The sequence below is a fragment of the Oryx dammah genome, unplaced genomic scaffold, assembly GCF_014754425.2.
Source record: "Oryx dammah isolate SB20612 unplaced genomic scaffold, SCBI_Odam_1.1 HiC_scaffold_26, whole genome shotgun sequence".
Taxonomy (NCBI): domain Eukaryota; kingdom Metazoa; phylum Chordata; class Mammalia; order Artiodactyla; family Bovidae; genus Oryx; species Oryx dammah.
Genome location: NW_024070210.1, coordinates 56,969,773 through 56,994,966, shown reverse-complemented (window position 1 = coordinate 56,994,966; position 25,194 = coordinate 56,969,773). Strand labels below are relative to the sequence as shown.

Genomic DNA, 25,194 nt, shown 5'->3' with positions numbered 1-25,194 from the left:
ACAAGGATGCATAAGATGCAGGTTTGATCCCTGGGTCGGAAGATCCCCTGGAGGCGGGCATGGCAACCTACTTCAGTATTCTTGCCTGGAAAATCCCATGGACAGAGGAGCCTGGTGGGCTAGTCTCTAGGATCACAAAGGGTCGGACAAGACTGAAGTGACTTAGCACACACGCACTGAGAAGAAAATACATCCTTTAACCAAGTAGAGAGCTTAGTGCCAACAGAGAGTGACCACAGTTGGTGGTCTTACTTGATAAAAGGATGAACAAAAACCATGTGGGAAAACCTAAGAACTACGAAACAATGCAACCCACAAGGTAAAAGCAACATAATCTCTGAAGAATTAGAGATATGATACCGCTGAAAATGATCAACAACTCTGAAGAAATTTTTAGTAAAATGCTTGGAATTCTCTATACTATCTACAGATTCATTAAAAAAAAAAAAATTAATTGCCTACTAAGTCCCAGGCACTAAACTATGCACTGGGAATACAGCAGAAAATGAGAGTTAATAAGGCAGTGAAACACGATACTGAAAATAATTGTATTATGAAGGCCAAAGAAATGGGAATGCCAACTGAATCTGAACTACAAAGGATTATTAAAGCATAGTTCTGCCCGACATCGTAATTTATCACCTCTTCAATCTCTGCAACTGTCGTAAGGCTTAGAGCACAAACCACATTCACCTACCACTTGACCCTCTTTCCCCTGGAGCTGCCCCATCATTAGTATGTAATGTAAACCATTAGAACAATCCCATGCTTTTTTATTCTTGGAAAAACAACAGAACTTTCAAAAGACTTTCCTCTAAAAAACAAACAAAAACTCTTCCTCTACAAAACAGGATGGTAATGAAACAGAGACTCTGGAAGGGTATATAAAGGAAAGAATATCAAGTACAAGAAAATGTTAGAGCTCACTGAGAGCTCCTAATAGTTCTCACTCTACTGTATGGGCTGACCTGTCAAGTATGGAGCAAGATAAACAAAGCATGACAGTAAGGAAGGCAGAGCATTAAGAAGATACCAGACTGAAGTGAAAAGATATGAACTTAAAAGAATGTAACTTTTTTTAAAAAAGGAAAATGCAAGGAAATGAACAATGTAACACCAATTAAAATTCATACACAAATCAAAAAAGCACAGAACTAAAACTGTGGAAGAAATTACAAGAAAATTTGAGATACTCCTCTGGAGTAGTAGAGGATACTGTTCCAATAGTAGAGGATCCTATTTCAAAGGAAAAAGGACAGCAAAAAGAAAATAATGAGGGAAATTAAAAGGAAATGTTTAATAATACTCAAAGCAAAACTGAAGAGACTAGAAGAAACGGGAAAAAAGCAACCCATCAGGACATAATGAAAAAGTTAACACCTTGAACTGAAAAAGATCTTGAAAAAGTTCACTATTTTTTCAGCAAAATCAATTTTTTAAAAAGCCAAACTTGCACACATTCTAGCAAAATTTTTAAGTTACAAAGAACAAAAATTAGGCCAACCTTAGACTGTTCTGTAACATTCAGACTGTTCTGTAACATTAAATGTTAAAAAAGAATAAAAAATCTATAGTTTTGAAGAGAAAGTTATTTTTCAAGAATCTTACACTGAGTCATGTTGTTATGTGTTAAAACAATAGATTTTCCATTATGTAACATACATATATCCATCTTGTTAAAATCTATCTGAAACATTAAAGTCACTTCAGTGTAGCGTAAATTTGAATAATTCCTGTAAACATAAATATCAAATTATTTTTATAATTTTAAGGGTAAACTCAATGCATATATTCCTGGAGAAGATATGAGGCAAAATCAATGCTTATAATAATGTCAAACCTCAAAAATTACAGCCTTAATATCAGTAAAAAAAAAAAAGACTTCCTCAAATTCTTTTTGTCCCAATTCCAAATTGTTGTGGCAAATTGCTTTGGTTTTTCCTAGTAAACAGAAATATTACCATTAACACTTTTTTTTAAGTGCTTCTTAAAAAGTAGCTGGAGATGAAAAGAACATCTGATGGTCTGTGCTCATTTTCAGGTTCCATATTTTCCATGAGATATTCATGAAATGGAGAGATAGCCAAGAGTATTATAAAACATCAAGAAGCCATTTCATAAGAGAAAAGGTCTTAGAAACTGGTATTCTTTAGTATGGAAAGGAGTTAACTGAAAGGAGATGGGTATGAAGGTTGCAATGTGGAAGAGAAACTTATTCTGCGATGCTGAGGGTATAAACAGAACCAATGAGTACAAGTTACAGAAAGACAGATGTTTGGTTCAGGAGAAAAAAATGTAATTATCTGAAATTCCCAACATTGACCCACAACACTTAATGAAGCCATATCTCTATCACTGAAAGCAGTGGTCAGAGAAAGCATCATCTCCTGTCAAGCTAATTGCATGAAGAATTCTTCTGTGTGTGGTAGGAGTAACCTGGACATGTCCAGGGCCTTTTTCAGATCTGAAGTTCTATTAATGTACCTATCAAAAAGTGCCTTCCCCACTAGAAAACTACCTAGAATTTCTGAATGACCAGAATGCAAACAAAGAAACATATCCTGAGAACGAATAAGTAGTGGTCCTGATGTTCTATAGAGAGCATCGCCCTCCTATTTCTGAGAGTACCACTTTTCAACCAAGTGACTCTTCAGAAATTCAGCTTTCCAAACCCAGCAGCCTTCATAGTAACTTCGATGGTACCTTTCCAAAGATAAACTGAAAAACCGCCAAGGATTCTTTACCAGTCTGGCTGTAGTAGCCAAACCACTTTCCATCTGCTCCCTCCAGCATCCCTGGCTTTATGCAGTTAATAATCAACTCTCTGACAGGTCACTGCAGAGATGTTTAACCACAGAAGGAAGGGTAACCAACATGGTAGTTGGAAATGAAAAGCGCTGACCTGCTACTTCTATGGCAGAGAAAGTACAGAATCAGGAGGGGCAACACCTTACAGAGACCACAAAGCACTTTCAACTTGCAGGAGTTTCTGTATATATTTTCCTCTCTTGTCTCCTTCTGCCTAACTGTACTATACTTCCCTATGTACCAAATTCTGGAATTACTTGCCACTGCTATTGCACTTTCTTCTGTACCTGATCATCAAGAACTCTCCTCTGAGTGGCTATAGCTAAGGGACCAAAACAGGCCATGACAATCATTCCCCATTCCCTGTATCTGTAACAACAAATGTTCAAATTCCCGTTTCCTCTCTGGAACCCAGCTCCATCTCTCAGACTTCCAGCCCACAGACTGGTTTGTAATCACACATTTCAGGTCATTAATTGCTTTTTATCAGGACATATGCCATAGATCACACCACTTCCCTACCTCAGTAATGAGCAAGGCCTCTCTTCCAGGCTAAGAATGGGAAAAAGAGTCTTCATGAGAGGACTCTGGCTCTGCCCAGAGGACATAAACAGCAGTTGACCCTACTTATGTCCAAACACAGTAAGAAAAATAATACTTTTTTTTCTGCTAGATAGAGCTCTATATCCATCTTAGAGGACTTTAAAGACACAGGATCTCTTTAACTGCCAATTACCTATAGCTAATCTGGTCTAAGTAGCAAATTGTCCAGTGCTGTTTCACTGTAAATTTAACTGTCCTCCCCTCTTGTTACAGTTTTTCTATCAATCTTCTCACAGGCTGTGGTCTGAGCAAGTGACAGTTGTGTCTGAGTGAGTATAATCTGCTTGTGACCAGACAGGTCACACACATTTGGATGTGAGGGTTATCAGTCTTGGCTAGCTAGTTTTCACCAAAAGCTGTATGGACAAAGTAAAAATAGGCTATGCTCAATTTCAGGAAGGCAGCATGGTGTAGAAAAAAAGAAAACTGAGCTTAGAATCAAGAGAAGTGATTTCCAGATTCAAATTTCCAATGACCCTAGCCAGGATGTCAGTCAAGTTGCTTTATTAAATATTAATTTTTTATTATGAAATGGAGGGAGAATTCATCATGGTTCTAAGCATATTATGAGGATCCAAATCTAAAAAATGTGACAACTCAAAAAAATAAAATGACCCAAATATTCTCATAATGTTACAGGGTCTTAACTAAAAGAGGACTGTTTCGCAGCTGTACAGGCATCTAAAGTATTTTAAATAAAGAAAAAATAAATATTTGAAAATCTTTTACAAATTAAATTATAGGTAGTACTGATATCCATTTGAGTTTTATGAAAAAAAATGGCAATCCTTTCTTCTTTCAACTACTCAGTTGTTTTGCTTTTCCATTGAGGCTAGCAGTGCCTTCAGATGCGGCTCATGAAACTCTTCACTGTAGTGACTGACAGAAAGACTCCATTTTGCTTCAAAAATCCCTCAGGGCCAAGGTACCAATCCCAAAGCTCGTGGTTTTAACATCTGGATTATCTCTTTTACAAATGGTTCCAATCTACTAGTTTGTTGAGCCAACCACCACCGCCCCCCTACCCCCAACAGGCCTTCAAATCTAAACTGGGTGAGGTTCACAGGGTTTGATGTCCCAGGAAACTGTCACTAAATCAGTGGGATAAAACAAAAGTTGCAAGAAGAAAACCAAACTATACCATCTTCCCTGAATTTCAGATGCTACCCTGAGTGAGTGAAGTCACTCAGTCGTGTCCGACTCTTTGCAACCCCATGGACTGTAGCCTATCAGGCTCCTCTGTCCATGGGATTTTCCAGGCAAGAGTGCTGGAGTGGATTGATGCTACCCTGAAATCACAGCATACTCAGTGAACCTCAGGTGAGGCCAGTACAACATGTAAACCTTCAGTGGTGACTCAGTTTATCCAGCTGGAACAGGCGTCTCCCTCTCTACCTGCCACACTAGACCTCACTGATGAACTGAATTTCCAACTAGGGCTCTAATGACCAACAATCAACTTTCCTTTGGGTCTCTCCCTTAGTTTATTATATTCATTACTATAACAAAGGAACTGTGTCATATCCTCAAGGCCCAGAGCTCTTAGCTTATATCTCCAATGGGAATCAAATAAAGACAGACTAACAGTGCCAATTTGAGAAGATGGGTCCAATTCAGCAGAGCTCCTCTGACCACATGTCACCTAAGGAGAGAAGAGGAGAAGTGTAGCCTCTCTCAGTCCTTCAGTGTTTATATGCTGCGTATCATGAACAGTTTCATGGTCTTCACAGGCTGCTATTCTCAGACAAAGACCATGAGGCTCGACCTGTTTCATTTCACGTAATCAACTGACACTTCCACCAGACAACGCTATTCAACAGGGCTCAGGGTTAGAACCTTGGTGTTTGTCAACACTGATTAGTACCAGCATACCTTTCAAAGAGGCTAAATAGCATACTAAATATGCAAATAATTCAGTCCCAACCCTACAGGGATTCACTGGTGGAACTGGTTCACAGAGAAAACCCTTACCAAGGCCTACATGTAAGTAGGCCAAGAAGCAGAAGGCAAAGATCATCTAAAGTAGACGATAAAGCTTCACCATTCTCCCTTTCCAAACAACAGAAGGGCTCTGTAACCCTTTATAATTCAGTTCTCTTCCCCAGAGATAAACTTTACATACCAAAGAGGTGATGTCAAATTCTCAAGAAAAAAAGTGGAGTTAGCTTAGGAATCAGGAGATTTAAGAAGTTGGCCCTCCACACAGAACTGTTGTGGCAAAGCTTTTCTATGGCTCAGTCTCCTCTCCTCTAAAACAGGGAATAATATGGGTCAATTCATAGGAACGAGGGAAAGGAAAAAACTCAGGAATTTTTCAGGAAACATGAGGAATTACTTTCATTTTTATATTCTAGACCTCATCTCCCTTCCTAAATCTAACTACTATCCTATAGTAACTCTAAAGCATACACAAAGAAAACTTCTCTATCAAAAGATAGTATCTACACTGTCAGACTAACCATAAAAATAGTGGGATCCACACACACATCCTTTAGGATATCTAAGCCAGACTGACTTCTCCAGCCTTCTCTCATGGACACACTCTGTCCTCTGCACCCCATTCCCACGTTATCGCCTCATGGCGTTTACCTCAGACATTCCCTGCTCACACCCTACCTCCCAGTGCAATGATTTGATTAACATTTGTTTCTTCCACCTGACTGCACGCACCCTGAGAGCAAGAGGCTGTTTCTCTTTTGTTCATTATTATATCCCAGTAACAGGGTTTGGGTCACAGTACTCCCTCAATAAGTATTTTGGTCAATAAGTGAGTGAATGAACACCGCTTTCCTCAATGGGCAGAACCGTAACAGTGCCAAGGCTGCCATTTCTCTTCTTCATTCTTATTCTTACTTGAACTTGATTTGTCACTAGTTATAAACTGTCTCAATTACCTAACAGGCTGCAAACTTACCAGAACAGAGAGTGGATTTCTCTTTCTTCTAAGATACAGATAAAGGATACAGATTTATTAAGAGTCTAGGGGAAAAGTTAGAAAACAATCCAGTCCTTACATTTCTCAAAATGCCTAACTGCTCCAGAATATTCTCAGCCTTTAGCCTCATCCATGTAGCGCTGTTACCCAAAATAGGGCTAGTCCACAAACCAGGACATAACCAACCCCTGGGAGCTCTCATACTTAAATGTATGATACATTCTATCAGACTTAAACTGTCCAGGTATCACATTTTAAACACCTTTGAATCAAAGAGGACAAATGTCAGAAAAATGGCCATTTCTGAGAGGAGTTTACTGACTGGGAAGAAGCATGAGGGAAACTTGTGAGGTGTTGGAAATACTCTATGATCTTGAACTGGATGGTGGTTATTATGGCTACATATAGATGCACTGAGTTATGCACTGAAGATTGGTATACTCAATGCACTTTATCATATGCACATTATCTTTTTAAAAAAGGTAAAATCATACACCTATGAATAAAAGTACTATACTACTGGATCATGGTCCTGTTCCTAAAATAGCATTTTATGTGATCACAGTAAACAGGAATTAGGCCAGTAGTCTTCACAGGTTAGGCTATTTAGAGGGATGGAAAAGAAAGGAAAAAAGGAAAGAAACTACATTTAAGGATTACCCTGTGCTTCACTATATTGTGAGGAGATTTATAGATCTGTTGGAGAGTCTGAATGAATTATAATGACAAACTAAAAACACTGAGGTAATTAATGATATTAAACCCTGGGAAAAAAACAGAAGTTGCATAAGAAAACATAGTAGTATACTAAATAGTTCAAGAATAAACATTTACTTAATAATGGATACTGATAAAAGTAAAAATTTGATTTGATAAGGAGAGCACAATAGGATAGCAGATTATTTTTTAGAAATACAGAAGTAAAGACAAGCAAAAGGCTGAAAATCTTAAAGCAGTTGCCTACTGGGAGTGAGACTTGGTGACAGGAAGGGGTAAATAGTGGATTACTAAAAATGGCATGGCCATTTGGGGTAAGCTGCCTTCATCTAGCTGGGGCTCTTGAGCAGTAACTTGCTCTAGAAAAACAGTACCATGGCATCTGGCTAAAAACTGGCTCATCCATCCTCAACAGTGATATGGCCAGTTTAGGGGCCAAGTGCCTCCAGATGCTGGACTCTGAGGTCGATTATCTGTACCTGGATGTAACAGGCGGGTGGGCATTTTGCTCTCAACATCACCTTTGGTCATCCTGTGGTAGAAAGCCTCCAAAAGCAGCTAGACCAGGACCCTTTCTCTGACATGTACATGAAGGTGTCCAGGCCAGAAAAGTGGGTAAAACCAATGGCTATAGCAGGAGCCAATTCATATATGTTTCATCTTGAGGCTACCGAGAACCCAGGAGCTTTGATCAAAGACACACAGGAGAATAGAATGAAGGTTGGCATTGGAATCAAACCAGGAACTACAGTTGAGTATTTGGCACCATGGGCTAATCAGATAGATATAGCATTGGTTATGACAGTGGAACCTGGGTTTGGAGGGCAGAAATTCGTGGAAGATATGATGCCAAAGGCAGGAGCTAACATGATCGTGTCTGGCAGTGCCATTAGGAGGAGTGAAGACCCCAGATCAGTGATCAACCTATTAAGAAATGTTTGCTCAGAAGCAGATTAGAAACGTTCTCTTGATCAATGAAACCACAAGGAGCCCAGTGTTTCTTCTTATGAGATCTCCTTTTTACTGGAAAACAAGAATATTGACTACAAATCATACCACAGTTCAGACAGTGCTGCTTTTCTGGGCAATTACTCATTCCAGTGACTAAAGCTCATTATGCAGAATGTTCCAAGAGGTTAGAACTTGGTCAATATAACTTCATTTTTAGTGATGGAATTAAAAGATTAGTGTGGTAAAATACCATTTTTACTGGGAGACTTGATTTTCAAAAAGTAAAAGTAAAAATATGGCTGTATTAAGGTTATGAACAGAAATATGTCTTAATGCCTAAGGAAGGCATGTTGGCTACTATGAAAAAAAATTCTTCTCTGAATTTTTAAAAATAATTTTCTTTGGTTTTCTGGCTGTTTTTGGAAAGCAAAGGAAGTTCTTATGTTTTTCCTGTTTCGTGTCATTTTTGATTTATGTATGTGATAACTAAGTTTGCATCTGACTGGGAATGACATACCAACTTTCCTAGCTTCAAAAACATTTATCATTTACTTTGTACCTTATATTTGATACATAAAAAAGTGTACTATGAAAAAAAAGTGGATTACAGATTTTCATTAAAAGCAATATTTGACCTTTAATATGAAGCTCATGGGAGGACAAAAACAAAAAAGTGTACATATTAATCTGATAATGCAGATTATGCCACTTTAATGGCAGAAAGTGAACAACTAAAGAGCATCTTGATGAGTGTATGAGAGGAGAGTGAAAAAGCTGGCTAGAAACTCAACATTCATAAAACTAAGATCATGACATCCGGTCTCATCACTTCATGGCAAAATAGAAAGGGAAAAAGTGGAAGCGGTGACAGATTTTATTTTCTTGGGCTCCAAAATCACTGCAAACGGTTGATTGCAGCCACGAAATTAAAAGATGCTTGCTCCTTTAAAGAAAGCTATGACAAACCTAGACAGTGTATTAAAAAGCAGAGACATCACCTTGCTGCCAAAGGTCTGTATAGTCAAAGCTATGGTTTTTCCAGCAGTCATGTACGAGAGAGTTGGTCCATAAGGAAAGCTGAGAGGCGATCAACTGATGCTTTTGAATTGTGGTGGCGTAAGTCCTTTGGACTGCAAGGAGATCAAACCAGTCAATCCTAAAGGAAATCAACCCTGAATATTCATTGGAAGGACTGGTGCTTAGGCTGAAGCTCCAATACTTTCACCACCGGACGCCAAGAGCCAATGCATTGGAAAAGACCCTGATGCTGGGAAAGATTGAAGGCAAAAGGAGAAGAGGGCAGCAGATGATAAGATGCTTAGACAGCATCACCAACTCAATGGATATGAATTTGAGCAAACTCTGGGAGATAGTAGAGCACAGAGGAGCCTGGTGTGCCGCAATCCAGGGGAGTCGCAGAGAGTCTGCAGTCGCAGAGTCGGACACCACTTTAGCGACTGAATGACAACAATTAATCTGATAAATAAAATATTTTAAAATATTATAAAAATATATACTTCTCCAAATATTCCTGGATACCCTTACAAGTTATAAAACATATTAATCCAATAATTTATCAAAAATCTTATGAGAGGCAGGAGTGATGCAGGTATAAAAGGGCAATGTGAGGTACCCTTGTGGTGATGAAATTGTTCTGTATCTTGACTGTGGCGGTAATTCCCTGATGGCTCAGACGGTAAAGAATCTGCCTGCAATGTAGGAGACCTGGGTTTGATCCCTGGGTTGGAAAGATCCCCTGGAGAAGGCAATGACACCCACTCCAGTATTCTTGCCTGGAGAATTCCATGGACAGAGGAGCCTAATGGGTACAGTCCATGGGGTCACAGAGTTGGACACGACTGAGTGACTAACACAAATACACACACTTCTAAGTGGGTACAACTAAAACTAGGGAAATCTGAACAACCTGCGTAGATTGTATCAATGTCAATATCTGCGTATGATATTGTTCTATATTTGCATGACATTACCACCGGGGGAAACTGGTAAAGGGTACAAAGGATCCCTCTGTATTATCCTTACAAATGCATGAGACTCCTACAATTATCTTAAAAGTTTTAAATAAAAAGAAACAAACACAAAAAACCCTTCTAGACCCTATTTCTAATTTCTAGTACTTCTACTGTTAACAAATTTTATTTACTATTGATAAGAGCAACCCAGTAATTAAGCTAAAATTATTTCTAATTTGAAAAGGTGCTCTCTATCCAATACAGATCCTAAGAACTGGTAAACAAGTTCTTCTCATTGCTTGATGGAGTCTGATAATACTCCTTCTGTCTTTAAAAACTGAATTTTTAAAAAATCATTTTACATGTTTTCATTAAAGCCTTCACTTCATTTGGTCTCCAGTTCTGATACATATTTCTTAGGGATGAAAAGAAGGGTCAGTATCACAAATATGGACAAAACTTGGTTTTGTACAGGGGGAAGTTTATTTTTTTATCTTTCTTTAGTTCTCTTCCTAATGATGCCTAGCATTTCCCTGGCAGCACACTGAACTAATTTTTCAAGGAATAGCTTACCAAGATTTCCAGTCTCCTCTAGGGGCTGAAAATCTCATGCTGGCAAAGTGGTTTGGACTTTCTGCCTCCTTTTAATGTAATACTATCCACACTGAAGCTCATCTTTGAGTTTTCATCCCTCCCACACAGCCAAGATACTTTGGAAGTATAATATAATCTTAAACAATTTGGGAGCCTAAGCACTTGAAAGAGCTTAGTGTCATGAGAAAACCTGAATATGTCACTTTTGTAAAACATTTATTAAACTGTCAAATAAAATGAGTGTCACTGCTTAAACCCTTCCACCTAGAAGAATTTATCATTGAGATAATTTCTGGAGGTAATGTCATGAGAAACCAGTACAATGCAATGGAAACAAAACGCAACAAAGGAGGAGGTAGGAAAAGCTCAATTCTAGTCTTACTCTCCCTGAAGATGTTTAAGAATCTTAGGCAAGTCACTGCACTTATCTGAGTCTCTGTTATTTCACCTATAAAAAGCTGAGATAATTAATATACCATAGAGTATAATACTCTCAGTAGAAACTGGAAGAGCACACTGACATCAAACTCATCAATATTCTTAAAACAAAATGAATATTTACTTGAAACAGAACAAACAACAATGAAAACAGCCATAAATAGCCTCATAGGCTGAAGTCAGGTTTGTGCCTACCTTTAAAAAAAAACAGCTTTCAGAATTTGGGGGTTTTAGAACTGCAGAGAAGGAACTATAGGCCTACATGGATGTGATTACTGTCAGAAAGTCAGTTTACTAATACAAAACAGAACATTTTCTCCCATTCCAAGGCTAAAGTTTTTAAACAGTCTTGGCCTGACTTTAATAAAACTAAACGAGGTCCACTGGTAACTGCCCACACACAACTGTCAATGATTTGTCATATGTGACTTCTCTTTATGTAAATTAACCCACTGCCTTGGCCCCAGTAAGTTATATTAATGATATCAAGTCATCTCAATCTTTAATTTACATTTGATAGATTTTATTCCCTCCACCTCCAAACCCTTCTTATGGTGAAATCTACTCCCATCCCTTCGTGTAATGATCATGCTACTTAACTTGAAGTGATGTACTTTCACTAGGAGTTACAGTTTATCCTTGAATTTTTTCCTAAATTCTAGGGTAGATACATTTAGAGATCTGATCGAGAAAAGTTAGGCAGCTAGGGGGAAAAAAATGTGTTGGAATGACTAACTAAATATTACCACTTCTGGAATAACTTTTGGGACTTCTATACATTTTTCTGTACTTTATATGCATTAAAAGAGATTAATTCATGTCCTAATTTCTTATTTTTTAAAGTTAAGCTTATCATCATTTGACCAGAAGCTTTAAACTGCTTGGAAAGAGGGAAAAACAGAAGTGAAAATTCTCCAACCTCTTCATCCCTGAATGCGTCTTTCACACCATGATCGAGTAGTCTTATCAATTTTCTAGCAGTCTTCTTAAAAAAGCAAAAACAAAAACTCTTACCATCAGTTTAGCAAAGAACTTAACTAATTCAACATCGTTTTCTTCTTTCACCTAAAATTTCTAGACAGCACGCATGACTATCATCACTTTGTGGGTTTCTTCAGTCTTGACTGAAAAAAAATTTTTTTTTTTTAAAGATGCTTTTCTCCTGTCCACAGCCTCTGAGACTATGCCAAATGACCATCTGTTTTGTATGGTGCTTTTGATCCCTTGCTTTCTAATAAAATGGTTTTTAAGTCTTTAAACTTTCAGTGGGTTATTTGCTATTTGAAATCTTTCCACTTTTCCTACTGTACATACTTTATCACAGCTAAATTTCTTAAAAAATGAACCCATCATAGATTTTATTCTTCCTCTCCCTGAAGAATGCTGAGCTTAATCAAGATATGATTTCTCTTAAACAGTGTTGACCTACAGAAACCTTTCTCAATTCTTGTTTGTTCCTCAAAGCAAAAATCCTGGTTATTTCTTTGCTCTATAGGATCTAAAACTGCCAACTATGCAGAGAAGTTTATCTTACTCAAAACCGTATCTTTAAATTTGCTCTTAATAAAGTAGTTAACCAATCTATGAAGAGTAAATAAACCCCACATTATTATTATCTGGCCTAATTTTGTGGCTTCTCCTTTAACAGTTTCAACTCAGTCACATTATTTTGATTAGGACTGAGACATTTTTATTTAAGTAAGGATTTCGACCCTTATAAAAATGTAATCGCTTGCTGCCTGTGTCATCCCTATGAAGTGCACAGCCTAGCAGCACCAAACTTCAAAAATTTGATTCCTTCCATCAAGTATCTGAGATGTGAATTAAATCACTGTTTATCATTATTTTGCCTACCAAGAAAGGAGAAGGAAAAAATTATATAAGGATGACAGAAATGGCACTTGTCATGTTTATGTAACACTTTTAAATAAATCTAATGCTTCCGATCACAAATTCAGGTAAAATATATTATAGACTTGTTGTTGGAAGAAAATGTCACTTCACTGTTATATTACCTACCTCAATGTGATCTTGTTAAAACTGAATTTCTCTCTTATAGAAAGGCTCCATAAGAAAAAGAATAATACCAGACACTGTCCTTCATTTCCCTCTCTGTCAGATGGTGTTATCTGAACTCGTCTGAAATCCACACTGCCAGATTTCTAGCTCTGTTAGGACTATAAGGGCCTGCTATACAAACCCCAGAAACAATACTACTGAAAAAAAAAAACAACTATCACTAGCGAACTAAACTATGTTAAAAGCATTTCTACTAATAAAGCAAAACTACTTGGGCAGTAAAACTGAGACCTTTTTAACCACTACAGAAAAATAATGACATAACAAATTAACAGCCACCAGCTTTAAAATTCACAATATCAGTCATATATTATTGTACCACTTGAGCATATATGGAGAATCTATGACATCAAGTCTGACGTGTAGCAAATCCTGACAAAGAAAAGCAATGTGATATTTGCCTAGTACCCTCTCTGCCTAACAGATTTTTCTTAAGCATCAATCCCAAGTTCATTAAGAACCTTTCTTCTAAAATTTTATATCAAAAATAGCACATTTTTATAGAATGGCAAATAGGTCTTCTTGTATATTGCAACCACACAAGTTGATGATATAAATAACTAGAGTATACAGGTATCCTGCACCTGTCAGCTACCTCAAATGGCATATAGTATAAGAAACAGGCTGAGAGCTTGATGTCCAAAAGGAGCATTCTATATAACCCAAGGACAGAAATAAGACATTACATCTCTACACATTAGGTAGGAATTTTAGCTTCCAGTCAATTACCAAACAGCAGTCTGACCTAAGAGATTTTTGTTGCCTATCAGCTTCATGTAAAGAAAAAAGGGAAGAGGTAACAGGAAAAATAATGAACTAGTAGAAGGGTTAGGAAAGAGCAAGCAAGGGAACTATAAGAAAATTTACAAAACACAAGTCAAACAAGAGAGCAGCTAGACATTACAAGACATCTTCACCCTCAGGCCGATGAATTAGGTACTGAGACTTCCAGAACAAAGCCAGCTATGCATTGAGAGGAAATCAAAATAACACAAACCTCAAAATTAAAAATTTAGGCTAGAAACAAAGTGTATAGTCCCTGAAAGCTTATTTTTAATGAGCTACCCCAACCTCCAGAGTTGCTGAGACCTCACTAGGAGAAAATTCAGAGGCCTAACTCACCTATTACTCAAGGCACCCAAAGCTCAAATACCACTCCTCAGGGAAACTGGCTATAAGGCCTTCTGTTCTACTCCTGCTGTCTTCCAGACATGACTGCAATTTTCACCATGATTAACTTCCAGGAATGCCAGCCAGAGGAGCAGCCAGGAAAAAAGAACATATTTCCCTCTCACTGTCGGCTCGACCCTCTGGAACAACTACAGACAGTGCCTCTTTCTCTGTTCTGGGCAGAAGAACATTCAGCAACCTCAGGAAGTGCCTAACAACCCAGTAACACACTTGCACCATATTTCTCAAAGATGCCGACTCTGATTATCTTACTTAAACCTGCAAGCTTCCTATCTCCTTCATCTATCCCTCCTCTACACTACTAACCCTCCTTACTCTGTTCTATTTTTTCCCCACATCAATTATCACCCTCTTTATACTACATAATTATTAATTATGCTTATTTCTATTTCCTTTTGTTAAAAGATAAGATCCATGGGGTTGGCATTTTTTGTCTATTTTGCTCACTGATAGATCCTAAGCAGCTCGGACAGGACCTCACATATAGCAGGACTCCAGTAAATATTTATGGAATGAAAGAAGTAAATAAGAAAAACTAAAAAGACCTCTTGGAGGCCAACAATATCCAGAGGGCCCAACAATGCCTGTGCTCCTCTAACAGAATCAGCCAGGTTCCCGTGCCTGACCTACAGTACTTCTGACTGTCATGTACTACCTCTCCTCACCCCAATTCCTCCATCAGCTAAGATATACAGAACCACAGCACTACTGCAGTCAACTACAGGCGATACGTGATTGTCCTTGAGTCTGAAGGATTTCTGAAGGCTTTCGTAGTCTGCACCTTGTACCCAGGTTATTCAGTTTGGGACAAAATGTGTTAGATGCAAGTTATCTTAACACAGAGAAAGTTCTGGAAAAAAAAATCTCAAGAAGTTTCCATTTTCAAAAAAACAAATTCCAATTCAATTCAGCAAGCATTAACATAATAAAGTTATATTCAAAGCACTGGGCTGAAAGTCATGGGAAACAGGAGACTCAGGTCTCTTACGGAGTTTAGAATGAAGAAGGAAAACACATATTCACATCTAATTATAATCAAAGACAGGGTATGACACAGTGCTATAACAGAGATCCTAGCAAAGAGTTAAAGAGATACAGAGGAATACAAAATCAATTCTGGAGACACAGGCAGATGGGAAGAAGAAAGTTAAAGTCTTCAGGAAGGAGATGAAATTTTTTGGTAGGTTGAAGGAAGAGTCAAATTTGAAGTTGAATGCCTTGGAGCAAGGAAGGGCATTCCAACAAAAAAAAAGAAAAAACTAAGGTGTTGAGACTGAAAAATGCAAGGTAAGCAGAAGGAATGGCTGTAAAAAGAGTGAGAAATAAATGAAATGAGACTGAAGAAGGCCAGGGTTAGTCAGGTTATAGAGGATATCGAGTGCTGGCCTATATAGCCAACAAGGAGTGATTAAAGGTTTTCAGCAAAGAAGTAAAATAATCAGAACTGCATTTTGAAAAGTCCACACTAGAATTCCTTGCTACATACTCTTCCAGAAACAAATTCTTTCCTTTCAGAGCACTTCAGCTCATAATCATACATCCATTAATTGACTGCTGGTTTCCCCAACTAGACGTGTACGTCCTGAATGGACGGAGACCACATCTGGTCTGGCACAGTGTTCGATAAATACAGGCGCACCTTGGAGATATTAGGGATGCAGTTCCAGACCACAACAAGAAAGCGAGTATCATAATAAATCAAGTCACACGAATTTTTTGCTTTCCAGTGCATATAAAAGTCATGTTTATAATATACTGTAGTCTCTTAAGTATGTAATAGCATTATGTCTGAAAAACAATGTACATACCTTAATTTTAAAATGCTAACCATCAACTGAGACTTCAACAAGTCATAGGAGTAACGTCAAAGATCACGATCATTGATCACCATAATAAATATAATAATGAAGGAAAGTATGAAATACTCTAAGAACTAGAGAAATACTGTGACACAGAGACATGAAGTGAACAAATGTTGGAAAAACAGTGCAAACAGATATGCTTGCCACAGGCTTGCCACAAACCTTTAATTTGTAGAAAATGCAGTATCTGTAAAGCACAGCAGGAAAGGGATGTCTGTATAAACTAAATAAAAACTATAATGATAATGCAGCAGTATATGACATGTAACACACAAAGAAGCATAGGGAGGCCTGAACTAGGGCAGGTGAAAAGGCAACGCCAAATGAAAAGGTATCTAGAATGATTCAAATTTAGTGAATGAGGTGACGAGATGAGGTAGTAAGGAAGAAAAAAAGAACGAACTGGAAGAACTGTAAGGCTTAGCAGAGAAAAGGGGAAGCAAGTTCCAGAAATGATGGACTGGAGGTACATTTGAAAGCAAGTACCAAGTAGAAAAAAAACTCCCCCTTTCCTCTGTACCATTCAGATTCATAGACTTGGTGAGGCTCACAATTTCGATGTCTCTTCCAATGTCTCTAGCTCCACTGCTGATACCACTCTTGCTGAGTTTTACATGAAACCTCAGAATTTGTAACTGCAGTTTACAAGGTACATTCCTGAATTCACTAATGCTCACATGAATGTTCATCTCAACCAAACCCAAAGAGCTCACCTAGGAATATTACCAGGAACATTCTGGTAACATATCAAAACCCCACTGGCTTTACTGTGTACATAGAATAGGTAAGACAATGCTGCCTTGCTCTATAAATACTGAACCGCAGCCTATGAAATTACAGGTACTAACATGCACTGTGGTATCAGCATACAATGCAGTGGCCTAACTGCCAGATTTGGATTTCAATCATGGTGTAGTACGATTTCCAAAGGTTGCACAGCACCTATTCTGGCCACTGTCCAATTCAAAACCCAGACACTTGGGGGAAAAAAAAATCTATCTACAAAAGCCACTTATATTTCTAATACAAATCTTTCAAAAATCTCATTCAAGTGGAACACTTCCCAAAATAACTTTTAGATTACCTGAGAATTAGTAATGCTCTACAGATGGCTGGGAATAAAGCAGAACACTCTCAGGACTTTTTATGAGTCCAAAATAAACAATAGTTCCACCCACCACATTTTTCTATTATGGACTGATGGATGTTTTAAGTACAAATTTAAGAACAGTGAATGCTTCTTCCAATGTTCAAAGGTAGATTAAACATGTAATTTTGTTATGTTAACATACACTCTATCAAAAGAAAAGACCATCACCCTCTTAACATACAATAAAAAGCTGCTATTGGGAGTTCCAAATCCAAAAATTAACTGGGAAATGCTGATTAAAATTCTAACTTGGGGGCTTAACAACTAGGTTATACACTTTTATTCCTTTGCTGCTGCTGCTGCTGCTAAGTCGCTTCAGTCGTGTCCGACTCTGTGCGACCCTATAGACAGCAGCCCACCAGGCTCCCTCCTCCCTGGGATTCTCCAGGCAAGAACGCTGGTGTGGGTTGCTATTTCCTTCTCCAATGCACAAAAGTGAAAGTGAAGTTGCTTAGTTGAGTCCGACTCTTAGTGACATCCATGACCCAATCTTAGCCTACCAGGCTCTTCCATCCATGGGATTTTCCAGGCAAGAGTACTGGAGTAGGGTGCCACTGCCTTCTCTGATTCCTTTAAACTACTTGAAAGCAAAGATTTCCTAACATCACAATTAACCCTTGAACACTATGAGTTTGAACTGTGATGTTAGGTCCAGGTCTATCTGGACTTTTTTTCAATAAATACATACTATAGTATTGCACAATCAGAAGCTGTTTAGAACCTTGGATACTGGAAGGCCAACTACAAAGTTATATAAGGATATTTTTAATTCACTGGGCGCGGCGGGGGCGTACCCCAACCCCTGTGTTGTTCAAGGATCAACTGTACTACCAATTTCAAAGTTCCTAAAGTCACCCATCAGCTTCAAATTGCTCAGTCCCTTTTAGGGGTTATTTCAGAGATTCCCCCTTGTTGGTCAAACTGGCGATTTTGCATTCAAGCATTAAAAATAACAATTTTATTTTCTAAACAAAACAGTGGGCAACTTTTATGCAATCCCAAGAAGTTAATTCAAAGTAGGTTTCCTACTAACTGGACGGAAACAGAAAAATGCCCAATCCTACCTCCAATATCAGTCCCATTTGGCTAAAGATTTCAGATATAAGAGATTTAAAGATCTTAAATCCCTGGCTGAATACACAAAATTACTTCTTATTGATATCAGGTAAATCCTTCTAGGTTTGATTTCCTTTTCCCAAGCTGAGGTTCTTTTTCTGCGGCTTTCTGATCCCCACTACTATAGCTGGAGCAAGCTAGAAAAAGATATATTTGAAAAATTGGTGAACCTGCAGAATAAGGATACAAGACTCTCCAAAACAAGATAGCTTAGTGAAAAAAAAAACCAATATACACATATCAAAGAGAAGTGAGAGTCAAACCCCTGGAACTAAGATTGCACTTATTTGCCCTTCTAAATACTGACACGATTAAAAAAAAAAAAAAGCTTATGTTAATCATTTTTGTCCCATTCTTTCAACACAATCTTGATATCATAAAATTCAACACTACATGGAACCTTTAGAGATGATCAGGTCTAATATGCTCATTTTACAGATAAGGAAAAGGAAAACATAGGAGTGACTAGCACAAGGTTACATGGCTTGTTAGAGGTAATACAGTGATCAGAATCTGGGATTTACGGCGCACAATTCCATGCTTTTTCCTCTATGCTTTAAAAAGCCATATTAGCAAACATTTTACACTATTAAATCAGAAAATAAGTAACTGTAACTAAGCCACACAAAAATAAAATTTATTCATATAAAGAGAACAAAGGGTTAGACCAGGAAGTACTCTAAATCAAACAGAAAGGAGCAGCATTTGTTTATACCATATATGCTTTCCTAAGGGTACAACCTGGCACATATTTTCTGAGCCATTTTATTAATTATCACTTGCGGGTATTTGTGTCCTGTGCTTTTATCAAATAAAACTCCTTAAGAGGATGCCACAGTGACTCTTGTGGCAAAGGTTTGAGAAGTGATAACTTCTGGCACAGATAACTGATGGTACAAAAGGAACCCACATACACACAAGTGGCGCCAGCAATCAAGAAGAGAGGACCGAGTTGAAGAGGGTGGAGATTCTGCTGGGAGCAAGTAATCCTGAAAATGAGATAAGAATAAAAATCCAAGAGCAAAGCTGGCCTGATACTAATGACCAGAGAGCACAATAAAAAGAAAGCAGTTTCAGAGTTTGCCTGGCATCAGACAGTTCTCACCTGCAAAAGAAAGAAGGAAAAAATTCTTACAGAGACAAAAGAAAGATCACAGGTTTGCTCCTGAGTGATGGATTAGATATGACCTAATAAGTATTTGCCATCTCTTATTTCTGGGACTCTGATCCAAGAACAAACAGCAAGAGAACCATGAAAAATCAGCCCTGTTGGATCTGGAGTTCTGCCTTGACAAGATATAAAGCTCATTCATAGATCTGACTGTGCTCATGAGACTGCAGTTCAACTCCTGCTGCTAGAGCAAGAGGAGGGGGAAGGAAGACAGAAAGGGGTGAGTGGGAAGGAGGTGGAAGATCTCCGTTGTGACTATAATAGCTACAGTAATTAGAGTGTTTCCAAGCTGCTGGAGAAGTCTTCAGAGCAGAGAATGTGGAGGGGCCATGGGGGAGGGGGAAAAACAGGAGGAAGCAAACTACTGAGAATGCTAGGAAAATACATGGTGCTTTGTGAACATTTTAAAACAAACAAACACCTATGATGGCTTCATATAGGGAAATAGAGAAGTTTATATTCTTTCCCAGAAGTGAAATTATACAAATAACGGCTAGGCTGCTACTCAAAGCTAGGTTATGAACTAGGTGTAAACAGATTCTTGCAAATGTCCCTGTCTCTGCAGTGGTCCACTGTTTGCCTCCCTTTTCCCTCAATCAATCAAAAAAATCAATCTATCCATCCATCTATAATATCCAAATCTGTCTCAATCCTTCTAACAGATCTAAGCCTTCACTTCACTTGGAAAAGTGATTTCTGAACTCCAAAACAGTTACTATATCTTCTTTCCTGTCAATCCACTGTTAATTAATACCTTGTGAATTCAATTAGGTTGTGTGTGTGTATGTGTGTGCATACGTGTGTTTCAAGCACACAGTTCGTCAGCCTAATACAGAAAATGATTGGAGGACACCAGAGAAGTCACAAAATACTTGTTTATAAATTTTAGGCTATACAGCACTGCCACTTATAGTGGCATGAACATGTGAAAGAAAAATGAAATCACATTGACAGAAGATGATGATAACCTGGGAGGAAAATCTGGGAATTTGCAGAAAACCTCAAAATAGAAAGTCCTCCTCCAAGTTATAGGAAATGCTACACTTGTTTTTAAGATAAATATTTACTTGAGCTACTTCCTTGATTTAGCCCTCTGGTGATGACTTGATTCTAACAGTGATGTTAAACTCAAAGCCAGAAAAAAAGAGTTATAAAGGTGTTGGGAGAAACTAAAAATGGAATAAAACAAACAACAGAACAGATGCAAACTTCATGTGGAGAATTACATTCATAAAATAAAAACACATGTGAAAGTCTTGAGTAAGCCATGTCAGGTAGACTTAACACAAAAAGTCAATTACATCCTCTGCACAAAACCTGCTGGGTATCCTCCCAGTGGGCTAAATCTTTTTCACCACACTAAAAGCAAAGAATTTTCTCCTTCCCTATCCCTCTAATAAACAAGTGCTAGAAACACTGAATTACCATTATTTCCTTCCCATTCACAGGGCATAAAGCCAGAACTCACAGAAATACAATAGGGCCGTTTAGGACCACATCTAAGGCATGCTACTCAGTAATCTAAAAGAAATACAGAGAAGGAAGAATCTCTTCCCTTTATTTCATTATCGCCTCACTAACACACCAGCATCAAGCATTAAGAAATGTGAAACAAAGAAGAATTTCACACGTATGAACTGAACCTAAACCACAGAAGACCCAAGTATTTTCTTGTCACTGTGGCATGTGATTCTTTAACCACCTGCTCAATAATCCCTCTTCAGCTGCACAGCTGCTGCCAATTCCACATGCCCAGCCAGGCAGGTGCTTTGCTGAATTACCTGTTCCCTAGTGAAAAGAGCCCTTTACTGACTCTTAGTGGACCCAGAACATGCCAATCAGCATTGCCTATCTTCATTTTGTCTGTTACAGCCAACTTTTATGAGACATCACAAAGGTATACTTAGTCACTATGTGATTATGTATTTTGCAAGTTTTTTTTTTTTTTAAGGAAACTGATTTTTAAAAATCAGGCAGAAGTGAGAATACAGCTGCTTAAAAGAAAATTTGCCACACAACATAAGGCTGCCTCATCTCAGAGTGGCCCCATCTGTCTGGCAATATTCCCATTCACGACCAGTTTCCACAAGGGAAATAACAATTGCTTAGGTACCTATGAGCAGGAGAAAGTGGCACTAGAAGGTTCTACTGTACCTGGCAGTAATAAGAGAGAAAGCAGGGAACTTCTGGAGACCACACATCATTCCTGTACTTGTTAAGTCTCCACGGCTGAGCCCAGGCAGTGGTATTCTGAGTCAAATAAGTAAGGAGTGGCACTTCCACTTGACAGAGCAATCAGTAAACCCCTCAACAAATTATCCTGTTCCAGTCATTTAGCTGCTATATGCTAATTGCAACATAATTACTACCAGAAGCCAAAATTATGCTTCCATATCCTCACACAAAATAAGCACTAATCTGTCCAGCTATCTAGACCTCTCACAAGGAAACATTTTCTAACAAGAAGCTGGGTGGAGGTGGTGGTAGGGGGGGTGCTGGAAATCCAAAGTGTTCTCTGAAAGATGGTCACAATCAGAAGATTTGTAAGTTTCCTTGTGGCAAGGGCCCAATTCTGAAACCACTAAATCTGATCAGGGCAAATTTAATCTGAGGCTTCTGCCTTCACTGTCACCTGACAGGATTCAGAAATGAAAGTCAACAGCCCAAGAGCAGAAAGTTTTGGACCCAGTTTAGCTGACTTCACTCAGGGACCTAGGACACACAGTTGGACATGGTCTAAAGACAGACACCACCTCTAGCAAGGCCTTAAGACACTTCTGTCACCAAGAAACAGAAAGGTCAGAACAACCAGTTCCCTCCTAACAAAACCTAACACCTAAGCGGCAAGCCGTCATTTTCAAGAAACTCACTGAAATAAAGAGAAAACGGAGGCAACGTGGTCAGACCAAGGGCCTCGCAAAGACCCTTACCACAACCAAAGGCTCAAGTTCCTCTTCAGTGACACCCTATAGGAAATGGCTGGCTATTGTGTACCACGTATATTGTGTACAACTGTCCTCTCACAATGACAACTGATTTCTAATCTCTTTTCAAAGAAAAGTTTTCTTTAATGTCCTAAAGAGAAACCTCATTTTTAGTCCCTAATAATTGTTTACCCAACTAATAGTACCGACGTACTCAACTAGTAGTACTATTTGGGCATTTCTATGCGGTAAGTACAAGGATAGGGTTTCTTCTAGCTTGTTCTCATCCTTCTCTCATTAATAACTCCCAAGATCTCAATTTTTTTTATGTTACTCTGGCAAATTTCTCCCTAACACAGACACACATATGGATTTTCTGCACAATGAGCAAGTCATATCCTTTCATCAGAATTAAAGATAAAAAGGAAAGTTATTTTGGCTCCCCCAGCTCTTGCCCAGATAGGCAAATTCTGTGGGATTTTTTGTGCAATTATTCTGACCAGGAAGTCCCCATTAAAAAGGTACTTGATCCGTGACTCCCTATCTTAACCCTGCACAGGTTTTTAGTGGTATTCCTAAACAAATAAACATCTTTGTAGGAGTATCCCATCTCTATAAAAAGGATTAAATTGGCTGGCTTGAACCAGCTTAGAGTGTTTTTCCTTAGAAGTCTGACACAAATCTCAGGATTGAGTCTCCCAGCCACTATTTCTCCTCAACTTAGTACAGGCTAGCCAAAGAGGCAGGCACAACATGGCTGGCATTCCCTATTCTTCTGAAAAATGTGTGCCAATGAGCTCTGCATTGTTCCTTACTCAAAAAGAAGAGCCTTTCTGTCTGGCCTCCTCCAATGGCAAGCCCCAGTCTGGAAAAGGAAGAAAATGGCACTGAGGAGCCTGGGAGATGGAGCCTATCCAAAGCTCTCAGACAAGACTTGAACCTATGACCTTCACTGTGTACACAATAGGCGGGTGAGAGGGACCGGTTTATCTCTGCAGCAGCAGTTCTCAGCCCTGGGGTAGCTCTCCCGATAAAATGACACGACTATTGTGTGTGGCAGCAAAACAGTCATCTCCTCACAACAGCCTAAACCAGCACTCCCTCCCCCAAGACAAAGCAGCAGGGGTGAAATTAACTCAAGGCTGCAGAGCAAAGCCTCATAGAGAAAAGAGAGGCCTGTGGGGGGACTGGGGACTCTCCTCAACCCCTGGGGCTCTGGACACATGGCTGGAAACAGACAGGCTTTCTCCCCCATCTTTCCCACTCTCATTTAGGTAGGAAGCTGTTTCTTAGAGAATTTAATCATCTGTGATTTGTTCAGAAATATTCCCCCTGAAGGGCTCTGATCTCTCCACCCTGTGTGAGCCTAATTCCTAGAAGCTGAAATGACTGTTTGCTGCTGCCTGTTTCACAAACACACATTAATTGGTCAGATGTGTCTCCTCCTCCTCAACCCCAGAGGGAGGAAGGAGAATCTGAGCAAAGCACAGAGATGATCCAACCGTAATTACACATAAAGGGAAAAGAGGGCAGCACGGGTTTTCCAAACAGGACAGGGTCACAAACCCTCCCGGGGGCACTAGGAGAGCAGTTAAGGCCAGGCCCAGGAATCCCTCCATCTTGAAGAAAAGGACAGGAGTAAATGTGACCTGAAGCCTGGAAGGAGCACACACCCACAGCCTACTTACTGCACACTACCAGCCACCTTGCCCCCCCTTCCTGGGCCACGCACACGTCCTGCTCCCAGCCCTTCGCCCTGAACCCCCCTAACTCCCTCACTAGCTCCAGTCGCCCCGGGCCCCCTCAAGATACCCAGACTCGCCTCGGAAACTCTCTGGCCTGTCCCCACAACCTGGCCAGACCCTAATCCCCTCTCGAGCACCCCTACCCTCTGCCTGAACCAGCCCTGGCCACGCTTTGAACTTCACCCTGCGCCCCTCGACGCCCCCGCCCCCCCCCCCCCCCCGGGACCGCCCCCCCCCCCCCCGCCGCCCTACACACCTTCTCCTCGCTCCTCCCCGGCCCCCCAACCCCCACTTCCTCCGTCAGGCGCCGCTATCCCCGGCCCCCTGAGCGCTGCCGCCTCTCTCCTCCCCCAGCCCCGGCTCCACACAAAGCTCCGGACTCACCGCGCGGCCGGTCCCGGGAGCCGCCACCTCCGCCCGCCTGGGCCCCGGGCCGTAGAGCCGCTGCTGCTACGGGGCCCAGGCCGCCATCCGTTCCCGCGGCCCCTCCCCCCCTCCCCACCCCGCCTCGGCTCCGGCTCTCCGCCCCCTCCTCGCGCCGCTCCGCCCCGCCCGCCGGTGCCGCTGTGTCCGGGGCCGCGGGTCCCTCAGCCGCCGCCACCACCGCCGCCGCCGCCGCCGCCGCCGCCGCGATCCGGGACAACCAGGGCTGCCCAGAAGACCCGGACACTGGACTACCGGGCCCTCGGATCCGGATCCTTGTGCAGTCTGGAGCCGTAGAGCGCAGAGGAAACCCGGAACCTGGATAGAGGAGCCAAATCCTGGGTCTCGGAACGCGCGGTCACACGGAGCCCGGATTAGAGACTCGGAGCCCGGATTAGAGACTCGGAGCTCTGGGAATGCTGGAAAACCCGGCAAGCCGGTTAAAACAGAGATAAAGTCGAAGAAGCCTGGATTGGAGAGCTCGAACCTAACGCTCTCTCCTCGTGGAAAGAAC

The 25,194-nt window shown here is 40.0% G+C and overlaps 1 protein-coding gene and 1 pseudogene across 3 annotated transcripts in view; one reads left to right on the top strand and one right to left on the bottom strand.

Annotated features, from left to right (window-relative positions):
- Positions 1–24,756, bottom strand: part of ZNF609 (zinc finger protein 609) — a 197,633-nt gene extending 172,877 nt beyond the window's left edge. For all 3 annotated transcript variants that reach the window (XM_040226713.1, XM_040226714.1, XM_040226715.1), the window contains exon 1: positions 24,642–24,756. The gene's annotated coding sequence lies outside the window, so the exon portion shown is untranslated. The remainder of the gene's footprint in view (positions 1–24,641) is intronic.
- On the top strand, positions 7,365–8,041 carry LOC120853649 (annotated as a pseudogene).
- Positions 24,757–25,194: the final 438 nt, after the last annotated feature.